Source organism: Papio anubis, chromosome 17 (genome assembly GCF_008728515.1).
Source record: "Papio anubis isolate 15944 chromosome 17, Panubis1.0, whole genome shotgun sequence".
Taxonomy (NCBI): Eukaryota; Metazoa; Chordata; class Mammalia; order Primates; family Cercopithecidae; genus Papio; species Papio anubis.
In genome coordinates, this window is record NC_044992.1 from 21,203,498 (window position 1) to 21,225,891 (window position 22,394).

Sequence of the window (22,394 nt, forward strand, 5' to 3'; positions counted from 1 at the left end):
CCCTGGTCCCAAAATAAAGAGCGAATTCCACAGAAACGGAATGTGTGCCTTTGTATTTCCTTTCCTTTCCCTTCGTGGAGGTCTCGTGGAAGTGGAGGGTGGAGGCGTGGGGACCAGAGGAGCGAAAACCGACTCGGACAGAGGCTGGGGCGGGGGCGGGGGTTCCCTCTGCTGGGAGCCCAAGGAAGACTCGACCACCCAGCCTGGGGCTGGACAGCGCCCAGACCAGGGACTGCTGTGGAAGGAACTCTAGTTGAGTTGGGGCAGGGATGGATGGGGTTCTGGAAGAAGGGGCAGGGAGCGTGGACAGGAGCCTGCTAGGCAGCCTAGCAGAGTAGATGGGGACACGGCTGTCCCTCCCGCACCCAACCCCGTGAAACCAAGGACGGCTGGGGCCGGGCCGGGCACCAAGACCTTGGGGCACTTCCCTAGGAGCTGTATTAGTAGCGCCCAGGACTGGAGTGGCTGGCGGAGGCGTGGTCCAAGATGGGGCTGTGGAGGAAGAGCCGTGTGTGTGTGCTGGCGGGAGAGGCAGGTAATTTCTACCGTCCCCCTTCCCCGAGCAGGGCAGCAATGGGGAATGTGGAGGCTGCCCGATCGCTAAAAAACCGCCCTGTTGAATTCACACTCAGTGGATAAGTCACGAACTGTGCTTTCCTAGTGACAAGGCCATAGGGACACCCTCCCATGTACCGCCCCCACCTCCCCTGGACTAGATGCTGAAACCTAAAGGCGCTGTGGATGTTTAAACTCACCCTTCTGCACCGATTCCAGAGTCTGCCTATAGGGTGATCTTCCCTGACATCCACCCTTCCCTGCCCCTTTCCTCCAAGAAGCTTGCCTTGATTGCACAATTGCACTCTTCCTGCCTTTCTGGCTGCCCAGCTCTCAGGGCCTCTGCTCTATTCACTGAGAGTTTTGTCTATGTCTCTGTGTCCTGTCTCCCTCCTGGGGCCTCAGGAAGGAAAGGCCTATGTCTCCTTCCTCACATGCAGCCTCCTGTATCTATGGGATGTCTCCTGGGCTTCTAGTTCAGCAAGACCTACCCAAATCTGGCAGGGGACTAGGAGATGAGGGGGAGAATCAGGTTGAGGCCAACGCCTTTGACCCAGAGAGGGTAAAAAGGACCGGAAGACTGCAGGCATCCCTGCGTGGACCAGGATTTTGAAGTACTGTTTGCAGTTCCATGGCTCTGGAAGAATAGAAGACTCTAAAGCTTACTCTGCCGTAGCTGCAGAGTAGGTCCCTGCTTGGACACAGGTCCCCAGGGGGCCACAGGGCTCTGACACCCACCCTTCCCTGTGCTGCCCTCCAGCCTCCCTGGAGGTAGAGCTGAAAGGGTGAGGCTGAGGAGGCAGGTGTAGGTCAGTGGCTGTGTGGATTCTGATGCTCCATGCCTTTGCCCATGCCACTCTCCCTGCTTGCAGAGAGCCCTTTCCCTCTCTTCAGCCTGGAAGATACTCTCAGGATAGTGGTCACCTCCTCCCAGAAGCCTTGCCTGATTTCCTGGGGAGGGAGTTAGTTTCTCTGGCTGCCTCTCCCCACTCATTATCTTAGACCCACTTTCCATCCCATTTTGCTGCCTGTCTTCTCTCCTGCGATAGTACAGGTGGGATGGGAGCACACAGTGGCTACCCGGAGCTTCGGCTCATTGTGTGGGTGGGGAGTGGGATGATGTGTCTGTGTGTTGGTGTCCGTGATCCCCTATCTATTGGTCTGCCTGGGAGAGCTGTATTCAGTTTAAGGTGGATGGAAGAGAGACCTGGTATGAATTACGCTTGACCGCAGACAATTTCTGCGCAGCTTGACGTGTCTCATTGACCATCAGTGACATGGGTCCTCCTCATGTTCATTTTGAGGAGTGTTGAGCAGTTTAGGGTAATAATATTAATAACTACTATTAGTATAATAATAATGAAATAGCAATAACTACCTTTCCAAAAAGCACTTATTTATGTTCTAGACACTGAGCTGTTCATTTTACATATACGATGTTACTAGGATATTGGTTTAAAAAAAAAAAAAACAGATGGAATTAACAGTGACTTAAACAGGATGGAAATTTATTTCTCTTACCTGAAATGCAAGTGACATCTGGGGAGCTGGCAGCTCTGCTCTATGAAGGCATCCAAAAGCCCAGGCTCCTCATTTGTGGCTTCACCATGCCCTCATCTATGTCATTTACAGGACTGAAGACAGCCCGCCATGATCTCATCTGTGTTCCAGCCAGTGGCAAGTGGGAGAAGGGAGAGGGCAGGTGCTCCGGTTCCTATGTTGTATAATAAGTTACCCTAAAACTTGGCAGCCTCAAACAACCATTGTATGTCACTCATGAGTTTGTGGGTCAGGAACAGGAAGCGCTCACCTCAGCAGACTCACTTTGAGTCTCACATGCGAATACAATCAGAGGTTGGCAGATCTGCAGTTATCTAAATGATCCACTGGGCTGATGCTTGAGAAGGCTCACTCCCATGCTGGTGCTGGTGCTGGTTGTTGAGTTCAGCCATGGCTGCTGACCGTCGTACCTACATGTGGGTTCTCCAGCATGATATTCTTGGGGTAGTTGGATTTACATGATAACTGGCTTCCTGCTTATTTCCAGAGAATTGGATGAAGGTGGCATTGCTATTTAGTTTGCTAGGGCTGCCATAACAAAGAATCCCAGACTGGGTGTTTAAACGGCAGTTCTGGAGGCTAGCCGTCTGAAATGAAGGTGTTGCCAGGGTTGATTCCTTCTGATCTATTCCAGGCCTCTCTCCTTGCCTTGAAGATAGGTGTCTGAGCTGTGTCTCTTCACATCGTCTTCCCTCTATGCATGTCTGTTTCTGTACCCAAATTACCCTTTTTATAAGGAGACCAGTCCTACGGGATCAGGAGCTCACACACTGTAGTATGACCTTATCTTAACTAATTAGATCTGCAGTGATTCTCTTTCTAAATAAGGACACATTCTGAGGTAGTAGGAGTTAAAACTGCATCATATGAATTTGGCGGGGGGCGGGGGCATGCAATTTAACTCATAACAATTGCTTTTTGTGACCCAGCCTCAGAAGTCACATGGCATCATACCCCATACTCTGTTCGTCAGAGCAATCACAAGTGCACACATATTCAAGAAGAGGGGACATAGGCCCCACTGTAGAATCACACATGAGATAGGAGATATTTTTGTGGTCATCTTTGAAAAATATAATCTGCCACAGGCAGGCACATCCATTCCTAAAAACCAAAAGGCAAATCACTTTAACTTTCAGCCCATTGGTTAAAGCCTAGTCTCATGGCCCCACTTAGCTGCAAGGACAACCTACGAGATGTCTTTAGCTGAGTGTCTGTGTGCCCATCTCCAGCTCTTTGTTTAAAAACATTTTTATTTATAAATGGACTTTTTTGTTATATAACAAACCTACATATGTACCATCTCAAGCTCTCTGATGAGGAAAGGAGAACGTGGATATTTGGGCACCTAGCATTATCCGCTAGAAACATGATGTCCTTTGGATGTCATCTAGAAGTCATTGGTCCTATCTCTTCATTGAGACTGAGACAGGAGAATCACTTGAACCCAGGAGGCAGAGTTCGCAGTGAGCCGAGATTGTGCCACTGCACTCCAGCCTAGGTGACAGAGTGAGACTCTGTCTCAAAAAAAAAAAAAAAAAGAAAAAGGAAAAAAACCTCAAAAACAAAAAACCGTCTTGGCCAGGTGCAGTGACTCACTCTTGAATTCTAGCACCTTGGGATGCTGAGGCCGGTGGATCACTTGAGCCCGTCTCTACACAAAATTTAAAAAAAAAATAAAAATTGTGGTGTGGTGTGGTGGCACACACTTGTGATCCCAGCTACTTGGGAAGCTGAGATGGGAGGATCCCTTGAGCCAGGAGGCAGAGGCTATAGTGAACATGATCGTGCCACTGCACTCCAGCCTGGGTGACAGAGTAAAAGCCTGTCTCGAAAAAAAAAAAAAAAAGCAAGCCATCCCCCGGCTCCGGCTCCTCATGCAGCTTGGACTTCCTTGCAGAACTCTTGCTTCCTCATCTCCACCTGCTGCCCCCACTGCCCCCACCAGGCCCAGAACAGATGTGCAATAAATGACCACTCATTGGTCATTAACTGAAAGCAGCCGGGATTGCAGTCAGACAGCAAGGACCGGGGGTGTGATGGAGGACACAATGCAGGCCAAACTGCTGCCCTGGGTTTACGTATGTGGGGGCCCTATTCCCATTGCTCCTTTATCTGCCTCGTTCACTCTGTGACCTCAGGTGTTTCTGGGGTGTTCCTCTCCTAGGCTCATAGCACTTACTCCATCCCCATCACTGCCAGTGGCCATCCTCCTCGTGCCAGAGAGCGTGGTGTGGGCAGGGGAAGAGGCACCACCATCATATTCATTTAGTGCATCTGTAGGCCGGGAATTGGTGATTTCAGGGCAGGGCTCTGTGGCAAGCACTATGGGAGTTACTGAAAAGGAGTCCTGACCCAGACCCCAAAAGAGGGTTCTTGGAGCTCCTCCAAGAAAGAATTCAGGGTGAGTCCACAGAGTAGAGTGAAAGTAAGTTTATTAGAGAAGGAAGGAAACGAGGGCCAGGCCCAGTGGCTCATGCCAGTAATCCCAGCACCTTGGGAGGCCGAGGCAGGCAGATCATTTGAGCCTGGGCAAAAAACTGAGCCCCCATCTCACAAAATAAATACATAAAAGGGAAGTAAAGAAACAAAAGAGGGCCAGGTGCAGTGACTCATGCCTGTAATCCCAGCACTTTGGGAGGCCGAGGTGGGTGGATCACCTGAGGTCGAGAGTTCAAGGCCAGGCTGACCAATATGGAGAAATCCCATCTCTACTAAAAATACAAAATTAGCTGGGCTTTGTGGCACATGCCTGTAATCGCAGCTACTCGGGAGGCTGAGGCAGGAGAATTGCTTGAACCCAGGAAGTAGGAGGTTGCAGATGAGCGGGGATTGCACCACTGCACTCCAGTCACAGGCTACAACAGCGAAAAGAAACAAAAGAATGGCTACTCCATAGGCAGAGCAGCCCCCATGGCTGCTGGTTGGCTATTTTTATGGTTATATCTTGATTATATACTAATAAACAAGGGGTAGATTACTCATGAGTTTTCCAGGAAAAGGGTGGGAATTTCCCAAAACTGAGGTTTCTGTCTCCTTTTAGACCATGTAAGTTAACTTCCAGATGTTGCCATGATATTTGTAAACTGTCTGACACTGGTGGGAGCATCTCTTAGCATGCTAATGTATTATAATTCGTGTATAATGATCAGTGAGGCCGGGCATGCTCACGCCTGTATCCCAGAACTTTAGGAGGTCGAGGTGGGCAGATCACTTGAAGCCAGGAGTTCGAGACCAGCCTGGCCAACATGGTGAAGCCATCTTTACTGGAAAAAACAAAAAACAAAAAACAAAAAAAACCAGCAAGGATTATCAGAGGTCACTTTCTTTTATCGCCCTCGTTTTTTGCATGTTTGTACCGGCTTCTTTACCTCATTTTGTTTTATCAGCAGGGTCTTGTGACCTGTATCTTGTGCCAACCTCCTATCTCATCCTGTGACTAAAAATGCCTAACTTCCTGGGAATGCAGCCCAGCAGGTCTCAGCCTCATTTTACCCAGCCCCTGTTCAAGATGGAGTCACTGTGGTTCAAACGCCTCAGATAGGAACACATGAATATGAGCGAGCATTGCTGTGTTCTAGACAATCCCCATTGTCCCCATGCGTCAAGGGAGAGACCGGGTAGAGGTCATTGAATCATGGGGGCAGTTTTCCCCATGCTGTTCTCGTGATAGTGAATGAGTTTTCATGAGATCTGATGGTGTGCTCTCAGCTCACTGCAACCTTTGCCTCCCAGGTTCAAGCAATTCCCCTGCTTCAGCCACCCCTGTAGCTGGGACATCAGGCCCAAGCCACCACACCCGGCTAATTGTTGTATTTTTAGTAGAGACGGGGTTTCACCATGTTGGCCAGGCTGGTCTCAAACTCCTGACCTCAGGTGATCTGCCCACCTCAGCCTCCCAAAGTGCTGGGATTACAGCATGAGCCACCGCGCCCAGCCTCAGGCAGTTTTTTTATAGTATGAAAAATGGACTAATACACATGGACAGGCAGTATAGAAAGCACCTCCACTACCACTTCTAGATTGTCACCACATCTCTGAGAGGACCCAGAAGAGAAATCCGTTGTTTGTAAAGGAGAAAATGAAAGCGGCAGTTTGGCTGACATTTGTGGAGTACCTGTTATTTCTTAGGCACTTAGGTTTATCTCTGCGACAGAACAGAACTATAAGTGGCCCTGGTATCTGAGTCAATCCCTAGACCCACGTCTGTCAGGTGGGGCTGGGTCCCGACATGAATAGCAGCCAGAACAGTTCCCTCCAGGCCATGGTCCTGTGGAAGCTCCAACCCTTTTAACAAGGGTTGGAGCCTGGTGTCCCATGGGGGTAAGCTGCAGCCTCTACCCGCGAAACTCAAAGCCAGCCTGAGACCAGCCACCAGTTCACACCCTTGTTTTGCAAGTGGAAAACCTCAGTCCAGAGAAAGACCCAGGCTTGCTGAGACAGAACGACTTTCATATTTGCCTTGTGGAATGTGAGTTGTCCGGTGAAGTATTACTGCTCTTCTTGTTACCAGAAATCAAAATTAAGAGGATTGGCCAGGCACAGTGGCTCACGCCTGTAATCCCAGCACTTTGGGAGGCTGAGGCCGGCAGATCACTTGAGGTCAGGAGTTCGAGACCAGTCTGGCCAACATGGTGAAACCCCATCTCTACCAAAAATATAAAAAGTTAGTCGGCTGTAGTGGCACGTGCCTGTAATCCCAGCTACACAGGAGGTTGATTGGGAGAATTGCTTGAACCCAGGAGGCAGAGGTCGCAGTCAGCCAAGATCGTGCCATTGCACTCCAGCCTGGGTGACAGAGTGAGACCTCATCTCAAAAAAAGAAAAGAAAAAAATTGAGAAGATCAAGGCAGAACACTGATGTTCGCTGAGCCTTCCTTTATTCTGCTTATCTTGAGATGGACTTGATGAGCTCATTTTACAGAGAGGAAAAGTGAAGCTCGGAGAGGCTAAAGAAATTACATTCCCTGGCTCAACCAGGCAATGGCAGAGCCAGTATTTGGACCCAGGTCTGTCCGACTCTGAGCTCACCCTAACAGATCCCTGGAGTTTCACCTCCAGCACCCTATTCCCCAACAGTCCCCCCACCAACTTCTTGGTGTCCTGATCTGGGACAGCAGAACGTCAGCAGTGAGAAGTCCTTTGCTCCCTACTTGGGTGTCACCATGTCATTCGGACACCATCAGTTACCACCTTGGCCTGAGGAGGGGAAGAGACTTGGGGTTGGGAAGAGACGCTGGGCAGGGGAGACTCGGGGGGATTCTGGTGGGGATGGATTAGTGGGTTGAGAATCTAAGCCAGAATTGGAGACCTAGGTAGCTATGAGATCTTGAGCAAGCCTCTTTACCTCTGTGAGCCTCAGGTTTCTCAGCAAAAAAGTTGGAAATTATGCCAATACTTTGACACTCCCACTTAGAAAAAAATACAGTTCAGGTTTGGAGTTCGACTTTGGAGTTAGATTTTGTTCCAAACCCCGGATCTCCCACTGACTAGCTGTGTGGTCTGGGGCCAGTTACTTGACATCTCTGAGCAGACTTTGGACCCTGAATCTGTAAAGTGGGTTGTTGTAGGGATTTAGTGAGGTGACTGAGCTGGGAGCACTTTGGAAAAAGGGTGAGGCTTTATAAATGATGCTGGTTTTTAGCACTCCCCTGGAATGGGGGCTCTGGGATGGCTCCCAGAAACTGGCACCCCCTCAACCTTTCCCCTGAACCCAGGCACATTAGTTCTCATTCTGTATCCTATGTACCCACCAAACAGCTTTCTCCAAACCTGGCACCCCACTCCTTTCCACCTTGCCTGAGGACCTGAGGCCCCTTCCCTGTTCCCACCTTGTTCTAGTTCCAAACTGCAAAGGATGGCCTGAGTTTCCATTCTTCATCCTGGAGGCTCCAGCTGCAGCCTCAATCTTCTGTCCCGAGAGAATCTGTTTGATTTCGGTTGATCCTTGGGAGATGGGAGGGCCAGTTCCAAGGCCTGTGACCAAAACCTTTCAGTCATCCTGAAGTCCCAGAACTCCATCTTTCTTGAACCAAGCCTGCTCTAGTGCCCAAAGGGAAGGGGTGTCAGCGATGGGGGCCCACAGGAGACTTTTGCTGTGGTCCAGTTTTATCGACTATGCTGCTAGTCTGGCACCCCCAGCACTGCCCTGTCCCCCTCCCATCTCTGGCCCCAGTACTGGCGTTGGGAGTACCAGGGAGACAGTGGGAGGAGTGGGTAAGGGCTGTGGAGTGAGAGAGGCTGACAGGAGGCGAGGACTCTAGGGGACTGAGGGCTATGAAGCAGCCCAGCCGAGGGCAGGGACCTGTCCTTGCTTGGTCCAGTGACTGTTTATTCCTGACTCTGGGTAAGTGGGGCTCAGCCTGCTTGGGGCTCTGGAGGACTCCCCCAGGCTGGGGCCTGGGATGGAGGGAAGGAGTTGGTGCTTTGCAGGGCCAGGGGCCTTTGAAGGTCTAAGGTCCTGCTTGGCTCTTGCTCTGCATCTGGACAGACATGTCGCGCTAGAAGCCATCTGATGACAAGTGTGTGTGCGCACTCGTGTGCGTGGCTGTGAACTGGAATGTGTCCCTGTGTGAGTGTCTGTGCCGGTCTGTGCAGGATGACATGGGCAACAGTGTCTTCTCCAGGACCCATGTCTGTCTCTACAGATGAGTGGAGGGCCAGACCCACAAGGCCATGGATTTCTGTCCTTTGCTTCCCCAGTTCATTCCGTGTCCCGCGCCCTGGGTGTGCCCTTATTTCCCACTATCTACTGCTGCCTCCGAGCCACGAGGCCCTGGATGTCATGAAACATGTGTCTCCAGGACTCATGTCCCCATTTTCTCTGCTACACTTTTCTAACTTGTGAGGACCTGGCTGCTGGGCTGCTCACAGGACGGGCTCTCCATGCCTCCAAGGCAGTGTCTAGGAGGTGGAGCAGACAGCTCAGAGTGGCCCTTTTCTCTGCCCTCTTGTCCCAGGCTTGGAGAAATGGATGATGGGCTAAGGGGCTGGGTAGATGGGCCCTGCTTCCTGGGCATAGGAAAATCTGCAGCGCAGGCTCTTCTGCCTCCACCTCCCCTCTGCTTGCTCCCCAGATGGCTGCTGCACGCTGCTGCCTCTCCCTGCTGCTCCTGTCCACCTGTGTGGCTCTGTTGCTGCAGCCACTGCTGGGTGCCCGGGGAGCCCCGCTGGAGCCATTGTACCCAGGGGGCAATGCCACGCCAGAGCAGATGGCCCAGTATGCAGCTGAGCTCCACAGATACATCAACATGCTGACCAAGCCTAGGCATGTGCCATGGACAGGGGGAGAGACCCCAGCCCCTGGGACCCTGGGCCCACTCCACTTTCCTGGCCACACCTTATCCCCAGCCCAAGCCCCATCTCCAGCCCCAGCCCCTTCCAGGCCACTCTTGGGGAAACAGAGCTTCTGTGCTGACCAGGCCTGGGCCCATGTGCCCTGGGCAAGTGGGTGCCTACCGGCGGATATGAAACAGGTGGGTTGGCACCTGGGCACAGGGCTTCCATGTATAGGGAAAGAGACAAAGAGGACACGCTGGCCTTCTCAGAGTGGGGTCCTCCCATGCTGCTGCCCTCAGGTGAGTTTGACTCCCTGCCCTGTCTGTCCAGCTCCCTGGGGCTGAAATGGGGATGGTGGGACTGAATCAGGGCTTAAAAAGGTGTGGTGGGGGGTGGAAGAGGGAGAACAGGAGCCCAGGGCTGGCCTAAGGCCTCCTGACGGCACAAGGCCTGCCCCGCACACTGCCATGTTCCACCCTGTCCTCACAGGGAGCTCAGCCCGCTGGAACTGTAACGCTACCTCCTGCCTCCTACCACTCCATGGGCAGTGCCAGCCCAGCTGTCCCCTCCGCACTGTTGGCTCTGGCCGAAACTGGCTCCTTGTTCCCGCACAGGCTCAATAAAGCAAGTCAAAGCCACAGTCTATCCCTGTGTCTCTGTGGACTCCTGGTGCAGGGCAGCAGGAAGAGCTAAATGCATGGAGAGAAAGGGGAGGGCAGGGCAGAGGCAACGGGGAAAGCAGGTTGTGCTTGTAAATCATCCAGAACGTCCATGGGGTCATCAGTCACTCAGCTCATCCTCTCCACTTCACAGAGGGACAAGTTGTGACCAGAGGAAGGCAGGGACTCCTCTATGGTCATTCGGCAACCTGTGAAGTGGCAGTCTTGAGCTTGACTCTTCCCAGTTCAGCACCTGTAGACCCTCCCAACTCAGCGCCATGACAACCCTGCCCCAGGTGCACCAGTGCTTTCCTGTGGCTGAGGCAGCAGGAGCACCAAAATGTGATATGAAAGCATCCTTGGCATGGGGGTAGGGGATCAGCCCAGCACAGAGGCACAATTCTGGTGCTATGGCAGTCACGGCTGCATCTAGGGGCCTGAGCTGCTGTCCAGAAATCTGGAGAGAATGGGCTGTCCAGAGAGGTAGCGAAATCCTGGGCACAGGAGGTATTCAAGCTGCTGTGGAAGGGGAGGAGGCTAGATTAGCTGAGAGTTCCAGCCACTGCCATGAGTCCAATCTGTGGATTCCACACTCCAGCTCTGGGAGGGCAAGGACATGGATCCTGCCTCAGGGAGGACTGCTCGGAGTCCCAGTGCACCTGTCTTCCTGGCCGTTCTCAGGCATCCTGAATAGGTGGGGACAGAGCACACGTGCATGCGTGTGTGTGCGTGTGTGTACACGGGAGAAGTGAGGGAACTAGAATGTGTCTGGTTCCTAGAATGGCTTCTCCTGCCTCCCCCACACACTTGGCCTGAAGGGATGGGGTTATGCGTTTGGAGGATGAGGCGTCCACTTTCCTGGGCTCAGCACCTTGCACAGATCCCATGGAAATGACACCACAATTGTGTTTCCCCTCAAGTCCTGACTCAATCTGGTGTGTGCAAATGACCTGGAAGTAGAACCAGGTCCTAAAAGACAAAGAGCTTTAAGAGGATGCAGCTGCTTGGCTCAAATTGATTTTTTGTTTGTCTTTGGAGACAGGGTGTTGTTCTGTCACCCAGGTTGGAGTGCAGTGACATGAGCACAGCTCACCATAGCCTTCACCTCCTGGGCTCAAGCGATCCTCCTGCCTCAGCCTCCCAAGTAGCTGAAACTACAGGCACATGCCACCATGCTCAGCTAATTTTTTTTATTTTTATAAAGACAGGGTCTTGCTATGTTCCCCAGCCTGGTCTCAAACTCCTGAGCTCAAATGATCTGCTCACCTCAGCCTCCCAAAGTGCTGGGATTGCAGGTGTGAGCCACCGTGCCCGACCTCAGGTTGATTCTTAAATCCAAGGGGTGTCTGGATAGAGAGATGGCTTCAGCAAGAGAATGGTTTGAGTCTGAATAAGGGAGCCTGAAGTCCCAGCATTTTCTCTGGCAGCTTAAGGGGATGGGGTGTGAATGGGGAAAGGTGTGGATACTTCCTAGGTCCAGGAGTTCGCACCCTGAAGACATACCTGGATGTGAGAGTAGGATCAGGGCACAGGGCTCTGCCCCCACCAAGCCTCTCTGATGGCCATGGGAGCCCCCAGAAGAGAGAGAGCCACCCTCACACCCAGCTTCTCAGGGACAGGCCCTGGCCAGGTCCACCCCTTCCCCTGCTCTGCTCACCCTAGAAGGGCTCAGAAGTCCAGGAGGCAAAGGCGGCCCCCCATACTCTGCATGCTGAGGGGCAAAGGCACCTCTTCTTGTTCCTGTGCCAACTCTGACAGCCCAAGCTGGGCTGTTTGGTAGAAACCTGGGCGAGGTGGGACTGCGGGTGTGTCGAGCTGAAGCCCTCCTTTAAGGTTCCAGCTTCTCTCACCTTTGCCCTCCCTCTCCCTCTGCATTGGAGTCCCCCCCCCCCAACCACCCCCCGCCAACCCTGCTGGGAGAAGGTTGCTGGGGAGCGAGGGGAGGACCCCTCCACCCCACAGCTGAGGTCCTTTTCTCCCACAGCAGGAACTCCAGGGTTCCCCTTCCCTGTCGAAGAACTGGTCCCTCCACGGCCCACAGAAGTCACTGAAGCAACAGAGATTTGTCTTTATTGTTTTCATTGAGGGGATGAGGAGGAGTTGAGGCCCCTCTCAATATAAAGGGGCTGGTGGGGGGTCAGGCGTCTGGAGGCCAGGCCCCAGCCTGGAGAAGGAAGTCCCAGGGCGCCAGTATCTCCCTGCACGCCCGCCCCCGAGGGCTTCCTCTCGCTCCCACCCAAGCAGCCCCCAGTCCCGAGGCCCCTGATTCGGTGCCGAGTATACAGGCTGTCCTACCTGGGGCCTCGAGAGGAGGTTGGTGGTCGGGGTTCCGAGGTGTTCAGCCACTGGGGTTTCGTGGTGGTCCATGGAGGGGGTTTCGTAGCTTTCGGTAGGGAGGTGTTCGTGGCGTTCGCAATTTTCCTGTGGTTTTTAGATTTCTTCGAGCTGAGAACACGTCTTTGCAGCGGTCATGAGGCCGCTCCCCGAGCCCAGCTTGGGCCGCGATGCGCGTGGGTGTGTCCGGCGGCGTCCGTGTCCCCCAGCACCCTCCGCCGTCCTCCCTCCCTCCCTCGCGCCCTCCGCCGGCTCACCTGCTGTTGAAGAGCCTCCCCCACGTACTTCTTGATCCAGCCTAAGTTCAGCCAACTGGCGGCCATGGACTGCTGCGGCACCTGCAGCTCCTCGCCCAGGGCGCCCTCCGGCGGCAGCAGCAGCCACTTGAAGCCAGCTACGATCAGAGCGCATGCGCAGAGCGGAGCCGGCGTCTGGAGAGCTCGGGACTCACAGAGCCGCGGGCGGTCACGTGACTCCGCGGCTCCGGTCGGCCGGGGTCTGCCGAGCCCGGCCCGTAGGCTGCGGGTGTTCCGCGCGGTGGGCAGGCTTGGGTGCAGGGGCGCTCAGGCCGAGGGACGTGACTATTTCTAGGACACACACCAGTGCACGGACGCCCTAAGGGACATCCTGGTGCCCGGGGGAATGGTGCACACCTGGACATGCCCAGTGATGCACGCTGACAGCATCGAGGTAAAAATGGACGGGGAGACACACCCTAAGGTGTACGCACGAGGTCAGCGTAAAACCATTGGACAGCTCCCTAATCTCACCGACCTCTCTCCCGCAAATTTCTTACTTATCGCCCTCTTTTCTCCCTGCCGTTCCCTCAAAATGTCAGTCACGTTGTTCTCTGCCTGGAAGACCCTTCCTCTAGACAGCCTCATGGCCAGCTCTGTCGCCCCCTGGAGGCATTAGCTCAAAATCCACCTTTGCAATGGGTCTTACCCTGACACCCCTGTTTAAAATTGCAACCAGGCAGGGTGCGGTATATAACGCCTGTAATCCCAGCACTTTGGGAGGCCGAGGCGGGCGGATCGCTTGAGCCCATGAGTTCAAGACCAGCCTGTGCAAAAGACAGAGAGCCCTGTCTCTACAATTTAAATATATATATATATTGCAACCCAACCCCTCATCTTGCTCTATCTTTTTCTTGCTCTATTTTTGCACTTTTTTATTTTTTATGAATTTTTTTTTTTTTAGACAAGGACTTGCTTTGTTGCCCAGGCTAGAGTATAGCGTCGGGATCATGGCTCACGGCAGTCTCAAACTCCTGGGCTCAGGCCATCCTCTTGCTTCAGCCTCCCAAGTAGGTAGGTCTACAGGTGCACACAACCATGCCCAGCTAAATTTTAATTTTTTGTAGAGATGGAGTCTTGCTAGGTGGCCCAGGCTGGTCTCAAACTCCTGGCCTCAAGAGAGCCTCCTGCCTTGCCTCCCAAAGTGCTGGGATTACAGGTATGCGCAGCCACACCTGGCTGCACTTTCTAACTTATGTATTCTATACTTATTATATTTATGTCCAAGTCCCTTCCCTCAATGTAAGCATCATTAATCACAACTGGGCTCTTTGCTTATTTTGTCTATTGATGTATCACAAGCACCTAGAACAGTGCCTGGCACTTAGTAGATACTCGATAATACATATTAAATGAATGACTAAGTGTTACACACAGGAAAGCCAGTCTGATGATTCACACACCCAATGCACAGAGAATTCTGTGCCTGCAACACACCATGATTCAGACTATATGCCCATAAACGTGATGCACACCCCCAGAGCTCCTAAGCCCCTCAACCCTCTTTTAAGTGGGAACTCCACTCATCCCCACCACCCAAGCAGGGATAAGAAGCCCTAGTAGCTGTCCTGACCATCAGAATGGTAGATGAGGCTGCCCTTGCCTAACACCTTCATGCCCTTAGTGGGCCTGAGGAGGGCCCTTGGTGCCAGGCCCCATCCCCAAGCTCCTAGAGAATACAGCTGATAGGGAGCCCAAACTTGGCCACCAGACATTACCATGGTGCTGGGCAAGTGCAGAGGAGCACAGCAAAGCGTCTCTGGCCAGGACCTGAGGCCCTTTATATTCCTAAGGATCCATGTCCCCTTTCCCACTAAGGTTCCACTTCCAGCGCAGCCTTCTTTTCCTCCCTCTGTCATGACCTGAAAGTCCAGAACAGAGAGAAGGCGAGGGTGGAAGCACATGGGCTACCACCTGTTCTGACCAGGGCACAGTCCCTGCCAGGGGCCCAGAGGTGTGGGTGGCAGAGGCGGGGAGGCCTGGGGAATAGAGTAATGTTTTGCTCCAAGTATACAGATCCAAGGGAGAAACTGGCTCTGGGTTTGAGAGGGGGCTGTGCTTTTCCCAGGGGCTACTGTTTGGAAGGGAGTTATGCTGAGACCAGATGCCCCTCCCCATCTGACTAGATCCAAGGTGCCTCCTCTCCCTACAGGGCTGCTGTGGGGTCCCAGCATCCCTATTCCCCTCCCCTAGGCCTGCTGCCATGGGGAGGGGGTGGGGCTGCGGTTTCTGGTTTCAGGATTGCAGGCCCTACTGCACAGCTGGGAGATTTTCTCAGCCTGCTTGGCCATTTTGGAGCCCCCGAGGCATGACCTGCTAAGCCTTCTGGAGGGTGGTGGGTCTTGGCTGCCGGGAACTTAGGTCTTGGCTACCTCAGGCCACAGAGCCTCAGCTGTGTGGCCTCTCAGGTCCCCTCTACCCGTTCAATATTGCTACCTTTCTGGGGCAAGATTGTGAAATGTGCGCCGATTCTTCATGCCCACCCCAACCCCAGAAGGGGCGCACTAGGAAGAGCAAGGGCTTCTGGGTAGGAATCCTAACTTCACTATCTCCTGGCTGTGTGACCTTGATTAAGGGATGTTATCTCCCCTGAGCCTCCGCATCCTCATCTGTGAAGAGCTGGTTAGGACTGTTGTGAAGATGGATTTGGATTAGGTGGCTCAGCCTCTGGACAGCTCCTGGCACATGCTAGATGATTAACAGGCGTGAGCCCCTCCGTTCATAAAAGAAACCCCTTTCTCCCATCTCCACTTCTCCTGAAAGTGTCTCATCTTCTGGCCCCTTCTCCTTATTAAAACCTGCTCCCGGCCAGGCATGGTGGCTCATGCCTGTAATCCCAGTACTTTGGGAGGCTGAGGTAGGAGGACCACTAGAACCCAGGAGTTTGAGACTAGCCTAAGCAACATAGTGAGACCTTGTCTCTACAAAAATTTTTTTTAAAGCTAGGTGTGGCCGGGCATGGTGGCTCACACATGTAATCCCAGCACTTTAGGAGGCCGAGGTGGGCAGATCACCTGAGGTCAGGAGTTCAAGACGAGCCTGACCAACATGGAGAAACCCCGTCTCTATTAAAAATACAAAATTAGCTGGGTGTGGTGGCGCATGCCTCTAATCCCAGCTACTCGGGAGGCTGAGGCAGGAGAATCACTTGAACCCGGGAGGTAGAGGTTGCGGTGAGCCGAGATCGTGCCATTGCACCCCAGCTTGGGCGACAAGAGCAAAACTCCATTTCAAAAAAGCTAGGTATGGTGGCACATGCCTGTGATCACAGGTACTGGGGAAGCTGAGGTGGGAGGATTGCTTGAGCCTGGGAAATTGAGGCTGCAGTGAACCAGGATTGCACCACTGCACTTCCAACCTGAGTGACAGAGCAAGACTCTGTCTCAAAACAACAACAAAAACAAACAAACAAGCAAACCCTACTGTCGGTGAGGGTGTGAGAAACTCAATGTCAATGTCACTGAAGTTTATGGGATGGCCCATAGCCAAGTGAGACCAGAACTGCTTTTCTGTGGAGCCAATAATCTCTAGAAAAAGAAAGGAGATTCCCATGAGAAAGTTCCATAGTACAGGGTGGGAGGAGATATCTAGGGACCAGTGTAACCTAAATACCAGCAAACAGGCTGTTCCTTATCCCCATTAGTCACAGCCTGGTGCTGAACGTCTGCCTGCCCCTACAAGAGCTCAAATGATGTGTCCTTTTGCAGCCTCAACTGTCCTTACAAACCCAGGCTCTTTTGCAGGCACTGAGGGCTCTCATCCCCTCACTCTTCTGGACTCCCTTACTCATTCCAGGAACTGTGGAGGGGTATGAGGAGGGAGGAAAGGGGGAAGAGAGGAAAGGAGGAAGCTCAGAGGCTGCCTGCCACCCTCTGAGGGCAAGAGGCGGTGGTGGCAGCGCTGTGATGGGCAGGACAAGGGAATTTGACTTGAGGACACAGCTCCGGGTGGGTCTCCCTGTCAATTGCCCCTTAAACTCTGACTGAAAGCTGCCATTTAAATGGACCTTCCAAATTCACTGTGGAGCATGTGCCCAGATTCCCAGAGAGCAGCAGGACAGGGGCTCCTGCCTCCACTTCTCCGAGAAGAACACTGAGATGCAAAGAGAAGCTACTTAGGCACCTGGTGCAGGCACAACTGGGGCTAAACCCACCATTTTGACTCCAAGTTGGTGTGTGACCGTTTGGACCAGCCCATTTCCAGGGCCCCTGAGATAAGCCCTGTGGGCTTCCTGTGATTGCATGAGTATTCTCAAATGTCATTCTCTGCTACCCACTGTGGAATAGGCCCAGTGATCGTGACCTTGAGTCTCCTGGCTGACTTGCCCCAGACTGATCATCCCACCCACCACCGCTACTCCTCTCTGCTGGGGGTGGCCCAAACCTGGCCTCTCAGGGGCTCACTCCTTCCTACCTGCCCTCCAGTGCATCTGGGGTGCTGGTGACGTCCTGAGAGAGACACAGAGAGAGGCCATTAGTTCGACTGCAGACCATGGAGAGCAGCTGGCCTAGGAGGGGCTTGACTGCCCTGTACAGCATCACTGCATGTTTTTAAAAAGTCCCATAGAAGACCTTTTCGCTTGGTGAGGGAGTGCCATGGTGTCCTGCCTTCTCCTCTCTAGACTGCATGCTTCCCGAGGGCAGCTGGGGTCTTGTTCAGCTCTGAACCTCCAGCATCTGGCACAGTGACCAGCTCACCATAGGCCTCCATGGCTGCTTAGAGGGTGGGTGGAGGCGGGAGGGAGGCGGGAGGGAGGCAGGAGGAAGGAAGGAGCAGCAGAAGGGAAGGAGGGACTCATGGATAAATGGATGTGACCCACAAAGGGACAAAGGGACAGATGAATGAGCGAACAAATGAGCCAGGCATGGCCTGGCTCACGTCATCGGGCCTGGAAGCAGCTGCCGCCCATCCTCCCACGTTCATGCGCTTTGTTTCGCATGTGGGTGTGGAAGAGGCAGAGGGAGGAAACTGAGGGACCCCCACATCTCATCTGTGGGCTCCTCCAAAATGGGCTTGTGTCTCCTCCTCTCTTGGATCTTCCTTGCTCCTTTGCTCCCCCAAACCTGAGGCTAGGCCACACCTGGCCTTCAACTGCCCCTTATTACCTCCCAGGACTCTTCTTATCTGGGACTGTGCTAGGGCAGGAAGGGCAGTGTGGCCTGGACACAGGGGCCAGGGAAGAGGAAAGAGTGGCCTCTCCCAGCCTCCTCCTCCCCCCAGCTTTCTTCCCCCAGCCCTCCTCCTCCCCAGCCCTCCTCCCCACCTCTCCTGAGGGGGCCCATCCTGCCCTCCAGGCTACAGTTCCAGCACTCATGACTGAACTGGGCCTGAGGATGGAACTCAGGACGGCACTGGAACTGGAACAGGCTGAGATGTGCGGCTTCCCACAGGGTCTCAGCCAGGCCGGGGTCCCTCCAGCAGAGTTGCTTCTGCTGCTGGGAAAGCTTCAGCAACAGCAGGTCACACTGCTTCAGGTGGGCCCTGCCCTGTGCTGGGGCCACCGCGGTGCCCAATCCTGGGAATGGCGTCAGGACCTCCCACCCCATCAGGTTAGAGAGGGCGAGAGGAGGGAGATGGGTGAGGCTTGGGGGTGGCGTGGGGCACGTGAAGGGGAGGGGGCCTTCTCGGGGGCTTCATTTACTACCCTTCTGGGTGGCAGGCTGACCCCATGGGGGTCCCATCCCCATTTTACAGATTAGGAAACCAGAGTTCATGGAACAAGGGTTGCTGCGGGACCTTAAACCCAAGTTTTCCGGATTCCGGTCTCTGCTCTTCTTATCCACCCTGTTTCCCAAACTTGCCCAGTTAGAAAAATCATCTGGGGTGCTTATTAAAAATACACTTTCCCAGGATTCATGTTGGGCAATTCTGAGTCTATTGGTCTGGAATTGAGCCTGGGAATCTGTATATTTACCACATTCCCTGACTAGCTTTTGTGATCCAAGAAGTTTGGGAAATAGCGCACACTGTATTGGTCGCTGCCTGGCCAGGAGAGCCATATTCCTAAGAGGAGGCTGGTAGATGGGATGTGGACGTTGAGCAGACACCCAGCCAAGGTCCCCTGACATCCCTCTCTCCCTTACATTATGTGGCTGCCCAGTAATCCCATACCAATCTCACATGTTTCCGTACTTCCCAGATAGATCTTCAACCATCTGACCACTTGGTGCCTGGTACAAATAGATGTCTGGGGAGGGAAAGGGAGGAAAGGAAAGATAAGGGAAGGAAGGAAGGACTGATGAATGGTTAGATGAAGGTGAAGGAGCTGGATTCCCATCAGGCCATCAATCCCAGACTTCTTGTTCTCCTAGATCCAAAGTTCATTGATTCTGGAGCAAAGCTGCCAAATTCTAAGACTGACTTTCTAGCTGTGCGATTTCCTTGGTTTTTCTCTTCTGGAAATTGGGGACAGTGATATTTTCTACCTCCTAGGGTTGCTAGGAGGATTATATGAAATGGACTAACCACATGTAGGCCTACCTTCCTGCTAACTGGAGTTTCCCAAACTTCTCTCATTTTGCAATATGCTTTAGTCTCCAACTAAGCGGAGTCTCCCCTTTGTCCAGATGAGGAAATGAAGGTTTCATGAGCAAGCCGCGACTGGCTCGATCATTCAACATATCAACAGCAGGGTGGGAATTGGAATTAGAGCTCGCCTTCCCTCTTCCCCGAAGCTGTGAGATGGCGCTGCTGCTTCGAAATGTTTGCTGTCCTATACCCTGGTGCCCCAGTGTGGGTGGAATATACATCATTCCAGGACCTCCTGCCCATGAAGAAGTAACCCCATTCTGGGGCATCCTGACCGCATAGCCAGGGTAAAAGAGCAAAGGTGGGCTGGGTGTGGTGGATCACACCTGTAATCCCAGCACTTTGTGTGGCCAAAGCAGGTGAATTTCTTGAGTCCAGAAGTTTGAGACCAGCCTGGGTGACACAGCGAAACCCCATCTCTACTAAAAATACAAAAATTAGCCATGCATGGTGGCACAAGCCTGTAGTCCCAGCTACTTAGGGGGCTGAGGTAGGAGGAGGATAACTTGAGCCTGAGAGGCAGAGGCTGCAGTGAGCTAAGATCGTGTCACTGCACTCCAGCCTGAGCAACAGAGTGAGACCCTGCATAAAAAAAAAAAGAAAAAAAAGAAAAAAAAAAAAACAAAGCAAAGGTGGAAGCAAGGGATAGCTCTTAGAGCTGCTGCTTGGATGTAGCACTTGCCACTGTTGCTCAGGTGCCACTGGCCAAGGCAAGTCCTGTGGTCAAGCCAGGAGTGGTCAGAGAGGCCCACATCCCTCTGAGCCAAGGGCACAGCTCTCCTGTTTGGAGCCACCTGCCTTAGCCAGGACATCTGGCTGGATGCCACACCCTCTTTGTATGCCCCGGAAGTCGGAAGCCTCACCAGAGGGTATGCGGCCTGGCCAGGCCCCAGGTGCCCTCAGAAATCACTCGTAGATTCCAGACCCATCAGGTCCAGTCAACCCATCATGGAGCATATATCTGAAACCCCCAAGCAGAGATAGGTGCTATCTGGCCCAGTCTGGAGTTGGGCTCCTCTCCCAGACACGGTGACGGTAGTAACCCGTTAATAATTAATCTGGGGGCAAATCGATACATTTCCAGTCCACCAGGTCTATACCGAAACCCCTCCCTACAGCCTGGCAGGAAACCCTCAGAGCTTGACCCTTGACAGGTCCAGAGCAGGACAGGATGTCAACCCCAGCTGAGGAGACCACGCCTTGACTGGCTTCCAGTGTGGAGGGCAGCTTGGGGGCTGCGACTTCTGCTCACATATTTCCCGTGTTTCGGAAACTAGACCTCCCTGGTAGCAGCTAATTGACTGACAGAGGGGAGAACAAGCAGGGAGTGATGGAAATTTTGGTCAATGAGGCTGCATATCCTTCAAGACCTGCCTCAAATGCCATTTTAATAGCTATTATATAATTATAGCTACATTATATTTCATATGACATATGATATATAACACATTATTTTACTTTAAACCTGGGATACATGTGCAGAACATGCAGGTTTGTTACATAGGTACACATGTGCCATGGTGGTTTACTGCACCTATCAACCCGTCATCTAGGTTTTAAGCTAAGCCGCATGCATTAGGTATTTGTCCTATTGCTCTCCCTCCCCTTGTCCCCTACCTCCCAACAAGCCCCAGTATGTGATGTTCTCCTCCCTGTGTCCTTGTGTTCTTATTGTTCAACTCTCACTTATGAGAACATGCGGTGTTTGGTTTTCTGTTCCGATGTTAGTTTGCTGAGAGTGATAGTTTCCAGCTTCATCCATGTCCCTGCAAAGGACATGAACTCATTCTTTTTTATGGCTGCTTATTATTATTTTTGAGACAGAGTCTTGCTGTGTGGTCCAGGCTGGAGTACAGTGGTGTGACCTCGGCTCACTGCAACTTCTGCTTCCCAGGTTCAAGCAATTCTCCTGCCTCAGCCTCCCAAGTAGCGGGACTACAGGTCCCCGCCACCATGCCCAGCTGATTTTTGTATTTTTAGTAGAGATGGGGTTTCACTTTATTGGCCAGGCTGGTCTCAAACTCTGACCTCAAGTGATCTGCCCACCTCGGCCTCCCAAGTGCTGGGATTACAGGCGTGAGCCACTGTGCCCAGCCCAAGCTGTACTCTTGTCTGGGACTCCACTATAATGTGGAGTGAAGGCTCAAAGTTGGTTTGTCTAACTAAAGGCGTCATCCTTGATTATGACCTCTGACATCTGGAGAGTACCAGAATTCCCTAGGCTGCCCTTGGGGGGCCTAGGGAACCTTGTCTCTACAAAAAAATATATAATCATTAACCAGGCATGGTGGTGTGCACTTGCGATCTTCTTCCTTTGCGGTACAAACTTTTATTGCCTACTCAATTGCCTACTGGCCAATTGGCCAGGAACATGCACCCCGGTGTTTCAATCTCCAAACGCTAACATTTTGTCTAACAACCAAACTATTCAGGTTCCTTTAGTAATCCCTATTTCCTCCTCCACACATACCAGGTGGGCTGTACACTTCATTCTCTTCAGCAGGGCAAAACATCTCTGCTACACTCGGCACCAGGATAGCCAGTTGGCCCTTTCTTAGGACCCCACATTTTCCGCCTCATAATACTAACAATTGGCCCATGTGTACTCACCTTCCTATCCCACTTTCTCTCTTGTCCTGGCAACCACCCAGAAACACATTAATACCATCACTCTCTTCTCCCAGGTCTGATATCAGCGCCTCAAGGAAAACAGCTCCGGGCAGGGTGTGCTGGCTCACGCCTGTAATCCCAACACTTTGGGAGGCCAAGGCAGGCAGATCACCTGAGGTCAGGAGTTCAAGACCAGCCTGGCCAACATGGTGAAACCCTGTCTCTACTAAAAATACAAAAAATTGCCAGGCGTGGTGGTAGGTACCTACAGGCTGGAGGCTGGAGAATCACTTGAACCCATGGGGCAGATGTTGCAGTGAGCCAAGATTGTGTCATTACACTCCAGCCTGGGCAATGAGGGCAAGACTCCATCTCAAAAAAAAAAAAAAAAAAAAAGGAAACAATGATGAAGTTGAACACCCACTGCTTCAAAACCCAAACCTGAGTACAGCGCCCTATTCAGCAAGAAGCAGCCAGCCAATCAACAATGCCCCTCTTCCTTTGAAAGTAAAAGGCAAGAATGTTAGTCCAAACTGCACCATCTTGTAAGCTCCCTGCTATTTTGCAGACCTTG